Here is a 10,810-nt window from a genome sequence, read left to right as displayed (position 1 = left end):
AATACCCCACTGACCCTGGGACACCTGACGGGGTGAGCCTTCCTACTAATGAAGGACCACCCTGAGTGTTTCCCAGGCGACTGTCCCCACCCTTTGCTGCTCTTCTCCTCCTCTCTGGGGCCTTGCCTTGTCTTCCCTTGTCTCCTGCTTTTGGCTTCCCTCTCAGGCCTTGCTGGGCCCTGGTTCAGGAGCAGCTTCTTCAGCTCCACTCCTGCAGAGCCAGCAAGAGGGCCCGGGACTGAGGCCCACCCTGTCTCCCAGCCTGGGGCCAGAACCAGACCAGAAACAACGGCTAAGTTCAGGGAGATGTGGGGCCCCCCTCTTTGACCTGCAGTGTTTCAGAGGCCTTAGCACTGACTCTTCACCCGAGTTTTTAAACCACTGTCCCACCCAGGCTTCCAGTCCCGGCTCCAGGCAGAGGAGTGCGGGGGAGAAGGGGATGCAACAGCAGAGGTTTGTGAGTACTCGGCTCAGCATTTTTTTTTTTTGAGGAAGATTAGCCCTGAGCTAACTGCCACCAATCCTCCTCTTTTTGCTGAGGAAGGCTGGCCCTGAGCTAACATCTGTGCCCATCTTCCTCTACTACTTTATATGTGGGACGCCTACCCCAGCATGGCTTGTCAAGCGGTGCCATGTCACACCTGGGATCTGAACCAGCGAACCCCAGGGCTACCAAGAAGCAGAACGTGCACACTTAACTGCTGCACCACCGGGCCGGCCCCTTGGCTCAGCTCTCAACACACATTTTCCTTTTACCCTAACAACCCTGTGCTAGTTAGGATAGGATTACCTCCAGTTTCCAGATGAGGAATCTGACGGGGAGGGATCCTGAAGTGCAGTGCTGGCGAAAGGCAGGGCCAGGGTCAGGGTCATCTCCCTCTGACTCCTAAGCCTGGTGCTAAACCCTGCTGAGCTGTCTCCCTTGGGTACAGCCCTCTGCAACCGCGCTTCCCTGGCTCTAAGAGGAGATCTGGGCCGGTGCTTTGCTATGACCGGCACATCGCTAAGGTTCCTGCTGCCTCAGGTGGGCGGGGAAAAGACCTGAGTCCTCCTGTGGGGACTTCCCTCCCACCGGCCCATGTCTGCTTTTCATCTCCAACTTTCCCATCGCCCCTGCTGTGGCCCCCGCCCCCGTGGAAAGACGAGGTTGGAAGGGTGAGTGGTGGGCTGGGGGCTGTGTGACCACGTGCTCTGCCACCTGGGATCCTGGTTTGCCCACTGGGGGAGAGGCCACCATGGGAACAGCAGCTCTGGCTCCAGGCTAACCTCGATTATCACATAATCCTGCTGTGCAAGATTGAGCCTGGCTGGCCCTCCAGCATACAATGGAAATCAGACACAGTCAGCAGCACTAAAGTCAAGGAGAGATCTGAGGACGGCTATGGTGGCCTCCCCAGCATCCGTTTCTACTGCCTCCATTTCCTTTTTCATGAGCGCCTGGCTTTCCTCTGGGGAATTCACTCTTGTCCCAGGAGCCCCTCAGGCAATATGAGTACTGCATCCCCTTGGTCACAGTGACTGGTTCAGGCATGGACATGTGATCCTACTGGGGCCAACAGGAGAGAGGGACTCCCAGGACCTGGGTAGCTGCTCAGGGAAGATACCGCATGGGCATACCTTGTGCTCCATATGTCCCAGGATGCTCACAGTTTAAGTGTGGTGGGAATATGTGTCAACTTAACTGCTGTAGCTATTGTCTTGCAAGGTGAGAGAGCAATTTTGTGGAGTCTAGAGTGAAGACCACACAGTGGGGCAGAGTGGAGAGATGAAGAGAAGCCAGGGATGTCATCTGAGCTGCTCAGTCAAGCCTCACCTGCAGCTGGACCTCTAGACTTGAGAATCACTGGGCCAGCTGATTGTTCTTTGTTCCACAAGCCAGTTTGATTGTGTCTTCTATCACTTGTGACCAAAGTATGCTGACTTGTCCAGAGGGGGGTCTTTGGCAGTGATGCAAGACCACTATATGTTGCCTCACAAATAAAGAAGAAGTGGGGCGCAAGCTGAGTAAAGCAAAAGATGAATGTGTGTTGGTTGTGGGAGGGGCAGACAGGTTCTGGTTTTCCTAGGGAATCTGTCTCCCATCCTGTGTGTGTGGTACTACCCCCACTGCCAAACACACATAGAGAAGGACCTTTGAGCGGCGGGGGACCCAGATGCCACCTTGGCTTTCCCAACTCGGCCTGTGACTCAGGTCTCACCCACATGTTGCCTCTGCCTTAACAAACCTAACCCCTTTCTCAGTCCCTGACACCCCTGAAATCTATGTTGTTGGTCCCCAGGCTCCTCCCACAGTGCATTGGGTCACCAGGAAGGGGCTGCACATTCATAAAGGGCTCAAATTCGGGGCCTGGACCAAATGATAGATATAGTCAGGGAGACACCTCCGGGGTGGAAGGTGACAGTGTTATCACAAAGTTTAACCTGTGTCCCACTACAGGACCACACGGCCGGCACTGCACTGTGAATCCATATTTTTATAAATCCTGTAACTATTTTTTAGGTAGCACAATTATATTGCATCACATTTGTGGTGGGTCCAAAGTATTAATTTGTTAAATATACACATTTAAAATATACCACAATTTTGTGACCTTGTTTTGGGAATTTTTCATTTTTCAATATGCTGGGAACCTCAAAGAACGGACGTGCTGACCAGGCAGGCTTCACTTAGCTGTTCTCCGCATCTTCTAAGGCTCTTGGCAGCTCATTTGCCACCTTAAAACAACTACTTTGAGCCCAGAGGATGTACCCATAATGCTCCCTCTCCAAAGAGGAGGCTCCCAGTTCCCCTGTGGGGCGGCCGGGCAGAGAAAGGGGGGCCCACCTCAGTCCTGACGGGAGGGGACTATAAGCTTGTCAGAGAAAGAGAGAGAGCGAGAAAGAGTGAGAGAGAGCTAGAGAGTGAGCGTGTGCACAAGTGCAAGGCATCATTGCCTGTGGCTTTCATTTACTATGAACTGGAGTCTTTCATTTAAGTTTCCTTTTCTTTTCTTTCTTTTTAAAATTCCATGCCCCTTTCTACAAGCAACGAACACGCAGAGACCAGCAGTGGCCCAGCCTTGAACACCCACTCCACTTGGCCTGCCACGGATGCGCGGTCAGGAGGGCCAGATAGAGGCCAGGGAGCTGTGCCCCAGCCTCATCTGGATGGACATTCTTCCCAGAGACTACTGCCACAAGCTTTGTGCTGCCAGGGTTCACCTCCCCCAACTATTTTCTTATCTCTGGTGTCCCTTGGGACAACACTTTAGTTTCTAAGCCTATGTGGGTGCTATAGTCTGAATGTTTGTGTCCCTGTCCCCCTGCAAATTCCTATGTTGAAACCTACTCCCCAGTGTAATGATTTAGGAGGAGGGGCCTCTGGGAGGTGATTGGCTCATGGGGGTGGAGCCCTCATGATTGGGATTAGTGCCTGTATAAGAGACCCCAGAGAGCTGCCTCATCCCTTCCGCCATGTGAGGCCACAGTGAGAACGTGGCTGTTCATGAATCAGGCAGTGGGCTCTCACCAGACACCTAGTCTGCTGGCACCTTCACCTCGGACCTCCCAGCCTCCAGAATTGTGAGAAATATATTTGTTTCGTAAGAAAGAAATTTGTTGTTTAAGTCGTTAAGTTGTTGAGTCACCCAGTCTATGGTATTTTTGTTATATCAGCCCCAAAAGACTAAGACAGTGGGAAAACAAAGGCAAAAACTGGAGAAGAAGCTAGGACCCACCCCTGCCACAGCCTGGTGGAGCACCCATCCACCACAGCACCACTGCCACTCCCGGCCTCTGGGCAGGGCTCCCCACTGACTCAGCGTATCCACTGTCAAGTTGTTATTTACTTCCCATGGCAGTCCACAGGGAGGGTGGCAGGCGATGACTGGTGCCATCCCCAAGTCCCTTCTCTCTTGTCTGTGTGTCCTACTAGAGAGGCAAAAAAAAAAGCCACACTTTTGCTTTCTTCAGCTCCCTTGCTGCTAGGCCAACGCGCAGTAAGAAGTTGGGCTGCTGTGCTTCTTCCTCCCGCCTCTGGACTCCTCGTGAGAGGGTGTGTTACCTGCCATCTTGGAAGCATGAGCACCCAGAGAGCCACTGAGGTGCTGACCCAGGCCCTCATCTGCACCGCTGCAGAAGCAGCCCTGGGACTGCCGACTCTTGGGATGCCCTGTCCAGGAAACGACACCACCCCTACTGTTTAGGACACTGTTGGTTGAGTGTTTTTAACTTGCAGCCAAATACATCCTAACTTACATAGTGAAACTCAGAGGAGCTACCTGACCTGCTCAAGGCAAAGTGCTTACCATTTACAGTTAAGGCTGTGACTACCCAAAACCCAATACGTGGAATACCTCCATAACAATGGGAGTGTGTCCCCGCTTCTTGAAGGACAAGGACAGGGGGCGTGTTCCTGCTTGAACTGGTGCCTCTGCACCAAAGGCCTAAGGCAGGAAGGACAAGGGCTTTCTCTTAGGTGAACTGTTTTTCCAACAATTTAGTTCCAAAGACAACTTCTTCAGAATGTTCTGGGGTAGCGTATTCAGCCCAGCCTCCTATAGGGATGTCCTTCATCTCTGGGCCTGGACCACAGCCCTGATGTTCGTGGAGAGGACCCAGAGGCCCAGGGTGACCCTCCATCAACAAGGGAGCACCCTGGCGTACTCTCAACACTTGACTTGCTCAGGCAGGGAACGGCTCAGCATTCCACCCAGGTTCAGAGCAAAGGTTTTCTACTTAGTCCTTAGGAAACTCGGAAACTCAGTCGAGGAGAAACTTCATCTTCCCCTCATCAGCACCTCTTTCTTAAATGCCAATCACGCAGAAAGCGGACTTGTCCAAGCCTATTCCGGCTCTCCTACTGTTTCTCTAGCATGGATAGTTGACAACAGGACAGACCGGAGCAAAAGCAGCACTCCCCCAACGTGCTCTTAGCCCCTTGCACGAACTGTGACTTGGCTCGTGCTGCCCTCGGCCCAGAGGCCTCCCTCCCTCCTTCCCTTCATCGGTAATAAACCTTGTAAAACTAGAGCAGTTGTCACTTTGCTTCATGGCACACGGTGCTAACACCGGCTCACCTTTCCTGAGCACCTCCTGTGTGCCAGGCCCTGCTCTAAGAGCTTGCACTTACTGAGTCATTCAATCTTTAGACAACCCCTCGAGGTACGTCACTATTATTATCTTCATCATCACCCACCTCAGGGTTCCCACCGCTGCACTTTCACGAAAATAAAAAATGCTGTCTACTGCAGTGTCTGCGCTCCCTGCCTGAGCTCCTTGGGGAAGGGGCAGGTCTTACCCACCACTGCAGCAATGCCTGCATGGACAAACAAATGGGGGATGGCAGGAGGCTGCTCCGGCCACCCTTGCTCTGGCTGTTGAGGAGATCAAGAAGGTATGAAAACAAGCATGTTCTGTGTCTTTTGCTCCCTCCTCCGTGGATGCATCTGTTCAGGGTAGGGGCTGTGCTTTGTCCCTAGCACCTAGCCCAGAACTCGGCCCGAGGAGGCACCCACGTCCTGGATGAACAGAATCACTCACGAACGCATCTATCCACTGACCCCTGCTCAGCCCTGGGCACGACGCTGTGGGGAACACGCAGATGGACAAGACTGTCCTGGCCTTCCTGACTCACTGGCTGCAGAAGTAAGACACCACGAAGCAGAGTGCCAGGGACAGCTGGGGTGCAGCTCCAGCATGACAGGCGTTCAGAGGAGGGAGCAACCAATTTCGGCTGAGGAAACCCAAGAAGACTCTAAGGAGGAGAAGCATCTGAGGGACATCTCAAAAACCTGAGATTTTAGTCCCTCAAAGCTGCCGTTAACCTTTGAGTCGGTCCTTCCTTTTGGAGGGGGGCTGGGAAGAGCCACTGGTGCTGCCAAGCTGGGTCAAGGTACCAGCGGCCAGGTCTGGGGCTCCCCACGGCAGGGCTTAAACAACGGATGCCTGCCCCAAAGCCAGAGCTGGGGCCCCATCAAGCCTTAGACCACAGACAGCGGGCTGAGCTGGCTGCACGGAGTCCTGCAGAGCTGGCAGAGGCCTTGGGAATCAAGGAGTCTACCTTTTCATCTTAGGGATGTGATCTCTGAACAAGCTTGGGAGCTCCAATATCTTTTCATCCTGCTGCCCTGTGTTGTGTCTGCCAGGGAGTGAATGCTCAATAAGTACTTGTGGAATGACTAACTGACTGACTGAATATGAAAGTGAGGCCCCAACTTGGCTGGTGAGATAGAAAGAGAACCAAACAGTGATTCAGAAAACCTAAAGTTCTAATACTGCATCTGCCTGGTTGTCCCTTGAGTAAGCCCTTTTCCTATTTGGGCCAGATGGAGCCTATTTTGCCCCACCTGCAAAATGGAGCAGCAGAATGAGATGATCTTGAATGCAGGAGTTCTGGGCAGGCAAATAGTCAGAGCAGGGCCAGGCCTGGGCTGCTATAGCTGGAGAGCCTGGTGCCCAGCTTGTGGCAGTGGAAGCCTCTTCTGGCCTCAGATTTGGGCACGGGAGTATACAGCCTTCATCTGTCACCTCCCCAGCCCCACCAGATCTGACAACCACCACTCGGGTTTCTCCAGGCCCAGGGAACTCAGGCCAGAGAGCATCCTTGTCTTCATCTGTTTCAGAGTTCATGCAAACCACAGGACGAACAGCACTGTGCTGTGGAGATGGCACCACAATATTTCCCTGATTAAAAAAAAGATAATGTTCTGAGCTCTACTGTGTGACTTAAATGTCAAGATTTCTTTTACCAGAGGAGATCCAACGACATTCTGGAACCTAACTGGGACATTTGACTCTGCCTCCCCAAAGAGCTGCCAACATCTCTAGGGGGCAGTTCTAATGAAGCCCCTTGGTGGGGCATTAGAGCACAGGCAGCAAGATCTTTATCCTGTTTAGGTCAGTGACTCTGGGCAGCCAATTAAGAGCCTGGTGCCTTTGTTTCTAACCTGAAAAATGCAGATAAAACCTTGCCCTTTCCTCCCTAGATTGCTGAAGGTAATTCATCAATATTTGATCAACGACAATAATTTTAAACAAATAATTAAAAGAACAAGAGCTAATATGTACTGAGAACTTTCTCTGAATTAGGTACTATCCTAAGCCCCTTATATGCATTATCTCACTCCATTTTACAGCAGAGGAAGGAAGAAGTATGAGGATTATGCCCATTTTACAGGGTTGAAGAGGTTAAATAATTTACCCAGGGCCACATAGCTGGTGGTACAGCTGGGATCTGAACGCAGTACCCAATGTTCCTTGTGTCAGGCATCATACTAGATGAATAAGATCTATATCTTGTCCTTGAGGAGTTTATAATTTAGTGAGAGAAACAGGAATATGCACAAATGGGGAACAAACGAAAATGAGAATATTTCAACTGGATAAAGCCCCATGCAAGTTTGAGGCATTACTTCTTGGCAATCGTCCCATTAGTTTACAATATATTTTACATATGCAAGTATACATGTATATGCACTTAAATTTTATGTATGTTTATATATATACGTGTGTGATGAAATTTTTTAACGGGGGATTGTTCACAGACTTTCCCCATCCCCCTTCTGGTCCAAGTGAACCTTCTAATCCTATAATTGTTCGGTTGTCACCATCCTTTCTTCTAGTATCTGAGTCTAGGTCAGTTCTGCCAGACGAGTTTCTCTGCTTTTGTGATGCAGATGAAGGCCCAGGGCTGAAGACCCAGGAAGGAGGGGGACTCAGCTCAAAAGGCTGAGGCAATTTACATGATAATGAGCTGGGGGGTGGGGAGGGGGAGAAAGAGGGAGAGAGAAAGGAGAGAAAGAGGAAGAGGCAAAGGGAGAAACGGGAATACAGAAAGAGAAAGGGGAGAGAAAGAGAGGGAGGAGCAAGGAGGAAAAAGAAAAAGACGGAGGGAGAGGAAGAAAGAGAAAAACCAAAGAACAGATGGAGAAAGGGCGAGAGGGAGAGGAAGAGAGGGAACCTTTATAGGCAGAGAGGAGGAGGAGGAGGACGGAGGAGGGAGAGAAAAGGTGGGAGAGAAAGAAGGACAAAGGTGGGGGAGGGAAAGCCTTGCAAGCTGGGGATGGAGGGAGGGTCTCTGGGGAATCTGGAAGGACAGCAGCTCCAGAGAGTGGGGATGGGACAGACACGAGGATGACAGAAAAGGATATATGAGAAAAACAATGGGCGTTGTCCTTTGGGTCCCTTTCCATATTTTTAGAGAGATTTAGGATAAAGGGCAGGGCTCTTTCAATGATTTTGTCTGATTGTACTGTGCCTATTTAAATGGGACTCCGCTCTGGCCCTGAATCACACGGATATTCATTAGGGTTACATATCTACACCACAGACATTTATATTTTAGCTCCATGACTGTGGGCAAGTCACTTCGCCTCTCTGTGCCCCATTTTTTTCACTTGTAAAATGGGGATAACAAACAGCATCCACTGCATAGGGAGTTGTTAGGGTTAAATAATTTAATTCATGTAAATTGTTTAAAACTGTCCCTGGAACATAAAAATTGAAAGCCACTATTATTCATCACCATCTTTAATTCCTGGAGCTTCAGTTCTCTGAGTCCATCTACTGACCACTCCCACCTAGAAGCCCATTCCGTTGAAACCAGACTCACCCTGTTAGGCCCAGCGCAGCCCTGTCCCCGGCTGTCTCACCAGGCTCTGCCTTGCTCTCAGTCCTCCAGGCTGGTCACACTAGAGAACCAGTTTCCTGATCCTTACACTTCTGCCCCAGTAGCCAAATAATCACCAAGCCCCTCTCCTCCTTTTGCCACCACACCTCACCTTGCTGCCCTTCTTTTCCACCCCCACTGAGACCCTCACACCTCACGTGTGGTCAATTACTGTAGCTTCCCAACCCGTCTCCCCACCTTCAGTCTCTCCCTACACTGGGCCACCCTGCACATGCCATCATGATCATTTCCTAAAAGTCACTTTTATCCCACCCCTCCCCAGCTGAGAATCTATCAATGGCTGCCTACTGCTAACAGGATAGAACTCAAACTCCTTGGCATCCCTTCCAAGGACCAATCTGCCCCCCAACCTGACCTGGACTGTCTCTTCTAACCCTCCCACAACTTGCCCTCACCCTAACCCTCGGTTCTGGCCACTGGCCTCCTCTGTCAGTCAAATCTCCTTTGGTCACTACCAACCCACGACCTTTACTCATGTTCTTCCCTGCTTCAAGTCCCTTTCCTCACCCACATCTGCCCCTGTCAAGCCACATCTCTGCTTCAAGGACAGGTCCAGCCTCGCTTCCTCTAAGAAGCTTTTCCTGACCACCTTGTGGAATGGTTGTGCTCATTCAGCCTGGGAGCCCTGTCTTCCCTGGAAGATGACCAGCTCCTCACAGGCCTCATCTCACATGCCCATCAATCTTTACGCAGGGCTTAGCATAAAGCCCACACATAGTAGGTTCTCAATCAACATCTGTTCATTTAGTGATGAAATTATAGGTACTTTTCCTTTTTTCTCTGAGCACTGGGAAAGTTAGAAATGTCATTTCACTTAAGAGATGTGCTTTTGCTTGTTGTTAGTTTTTTGTGAGGAAGATTCACCCTGAGCTAACATCTGTGCCAATCTTCCTCTACTTTGTACGTGGGACGCCTCCACAGCATGGCTGATGAGTGGAGTAGGTCTGCACCCGGGATCTGAACCTGTGAATCCTGGGCCACCGAAGCAGAGTGTAACGAACTTTAACCACTCGGCCACGGGGTTAGCCCCAAGGGATGTGTTTTTGAAGACCTACTATGTGCTCAGTGCTGTGCTGGTTGTTGGCTTGAGGAGGTGACCCAAAGATGAATGACACAGGCTTTGAGAAGGAGTTCCTATTCTAGGCTTCATTGGTGGGCTTTACTGGTTCCAGAGCCCACCGGAAATTATATGCAAAACTTCCTAGCTATGTGCACGTGTGCACTATTCTGGAGACAAGGCTCAGGCTTTCATTAGCTGCTCAGATGGGTTTTGACCATCCTAAAGTGCGAGGGTCTCTGCTCTAAGGAAAAAGTGACACAAACAACCAGCCTTCATACCAGTGCATGAGTAAGTGCTCAACGGGGAAAGAAGAGGGAAGGCTTCATGGAAGACACAGGAGCTAAGCTGGTCCTTACTGAATAGGAGTTCCAGGAGAAAAAGAAGGGGAAAGAAGGGGAGAAGGCATCAGAGGCAGAGGGTGCGGCCTGAGGCAAGGTCTAGAGGCATGGGAGGGCATAGTGTCCTTGGGAAGCGGTCCGTGGTCTGCGAAAGATGGGGCACGGGGTGTGGAAGACCCACACTGATGTAAGGGGGTCCCTGCTGGTTTGGTTTTTTTAAACATTTTATTTTATTTTTCCTTCTTCTCCCCAAAGCCCCCCAGTACATAGTTGTATATTTTAGTTGTGGGTCCTTCTAGTTGTAGCATGTGGGATGCCCCCTCAGCATGGCTGGATGAGCGGCGCTAGGTCGGCACCCAGGATCTGAACTGGCGAAACCCTGGGCCGCCGAAGCAGAGCGCATGAACTTACCCACTCAGCCATGGGGCCAGTCCCGGGTCCCTGCTGTGTGCCCGACGCCAAGGCTTTTTCAAACTTGGGTTCATGCTCACGTGACCTCAAGTGAGTCCACACCACAGAGAACCCAAGGAAGAAACCAGTCAGTCCTCCCTCCACTGTGGCGCCAGGGAAGGTGGTGAGCCAGATGCCAGGAGAAGTCAGGGACACCTGTTCTAATAAGGTACAGCAGGGAAGCTTCTAGATGCTTCTTTGTGTGGAGTGTGCAGAGCTGGCTGGCTCAAGCAGAAGCTGGGTGTGAGGCTGTCCTCCTCCAGATACCCCATGATGGGTGGGGGGGAGGATGGA

At 51.2% G+C, this 10,810-nt stretch overlaps 1 protein-coding gene across 3 annotated transcripts in view; it reads right to left on the bottom strand.

Annotated features, from left to right (window-relative positions):
• The window catches only part of GNAO1 (G protein subunit alpha o1), a 169,765-nt gene that overhangs the window by 73,333 nt on the left and 85,622 nt on the right, over positions 1–10,810 (bottom strand). The window lies entirely within an intron of this gene.

The sequence above is a fragment of the Equus caballus genome, chromosome 3 (genome assembly GCF_041296265.1).
Source record: "Equus caballus isolate H_3958 breed thoroughbred chromosome 3, TB-T2T, whole genome shotgun sequence".
NCBI classification, from domain to species: domain Eukaryota; kingdom Metazoa; phylum Chordata; class Mammalia; order Perissodactyla; family Equidae; genus Equus; species Equus caballus.
This window is presented reverse-complemented; position numbering and strand designations above follow the sequence as displayed.